This window comes from Sorex fumeus, unplaced genomic scaffold (assembly GCF_029834395.1).
Source record: "Sorex fumeus unplaced genomic scaffold, SorFum_2.1 ptg000171l, whole genome shotgun sequence".
NCBI classification, from domain to species: domain Eukaryota; kingdom Metazoa; phylum Chordata; class Mammalia; order Eulipotyphla; family Soricidae; genus Sorex; species Sorex fumeus.
In genome coordinates, this window is record NW_026606228.1 from 4,500,773 (window position 1) to 4,502,327 (window position 1,555).

The 1,555-nt window shown below is 38.4% G+C and overlaps 1 pseudogene; it reads left to right on the forward strand.

Moving 5' to 3' along the window:
• Positions 1-285: 285 nt before the first annotated feature.
• On the forward strand, positions 286-1,141 carry LOC130017048 (F-actin-capping protein subunit alpha-1-like; annotated as a pseudogene).
• The last annotated feature ends 414 nt before the right edge of the window (positions 1,142-1,555 follow it).

Here is a 1,555-nt window from a genome sequence, read left to right on the forward strand (position 1 = left end):
CTTGGATATTAACACCTTATCAGATGGGTATTGAGTAGATATATTTCCCCAATCTCTAAGCTGTCTTTGTATCTTAGTCACTGTTTCTTTCGAGGTGCAGAAGCTTTTGAGTTTAATGTACTCCCATTTGTTTCTTTGTCAGTGGTGTTTGGTCAGTGGTGTTTCACCTTTGAAGATGTCTTTAGCTTTAATGTATTCTTCACTGTTTGTGGGAATGCCATGTTGTCCAACCTTCTTGGAGAACAATATGAATATTCCTTAAAAAGCTAAAAATTGGCAGCCAAGATGGCTGACTTCGAGGATCGGGTGTCGGATGAGGAGAAAGTACGTATAGCTGCAAAATTCATTACTCATGCACCCCCAGGAGAATTTAACGAAGTGTTCAATGATGTCCGGCTACTACTTAATAATGAGAATCTCCTCAGAGAAGGGGCAGCACTGCATTTACCCAATATAACATGGATCAGTTCACGCCTGTGAAGATAGAAGGATATGAAGATCAGGTTTTAATTACAGAACATGGAGACCTGGGCAGTAGCAGATTTTTAGATCCAAGAAAGAAGATTTCCTTTAAGTTTGATCACTTATGGAAAGAAGCCAGTGACTCCCCCGCCCTAGGACACAGATGGTAGTCTGAAGTCGTGGAGAGAATTCTGTGACAGTGCTTTAAGGGCCTATGTGAAAAATCACTATTCCAACGGCTTCTGTACTGTTTATGCTAAAACTATAGATGGCCAACAGACCATTATTGCATGCATTGAAAGCCAGCAGTTTCAGCCTAAAAATTTCTGGAATGGTTGTTGGAGATCAGAGTGGAAGTTCGCCATCACACCACCTAAAGCTCAAGTGGTGGGAGTACTTAAAATACAGGTTCACTATTATGAAGATGGAAATGTTCAGTTAGTCATAAAGATGTACAAGATTCAGTAACTGTTTCGAATGAAGTCCAAACTGCCAAGGAATTTATTAAAATCATAAAGCATGCAGAAAATGAGTATCAGACAGCAATTAGTGAGAACTACCAAATAATGTCAGACACCATGTTCAAGGCCTTGTGCCAGCAGTTCCGGTGACCCACACCAAGATTGACTGGAGAAAGATCCTCAGCTACAAGATCAGGAAGGAAATGCAAAATGCTTAAAGGCTGAATGCAGGGCTCTTCGTTACATGAAAAGAAAGGATTCAACATGTGATCATTCAATATATAAGTGATTTATAAACAAGAGTGATTTTTTCTAGGGCTTTCAAAGTTAACAGGTTTTCTAGTCTCATGGAATACTGTTGGACCTATATAGTATTGTCTTGTTTCTTTTGTGATTTTTTTGCCTTTTAATTTTCTTTTTCACTATATCTACTTGTAAATATTTTATTAAATTTTGCAACACTTAATGATAGAAACATTGATCTATCCTGGAGTCATTCTATTTAGGAAATTTTTCTATCCATAAAGTCCCATTACTGATGTAGACAGGTCATTTGGTCAGTACTTTTCTACCTTTATCCTTCAGAGCACTTCTTATACTTCAGTGGTCTGTACTGATCCACCAGCAGCTGG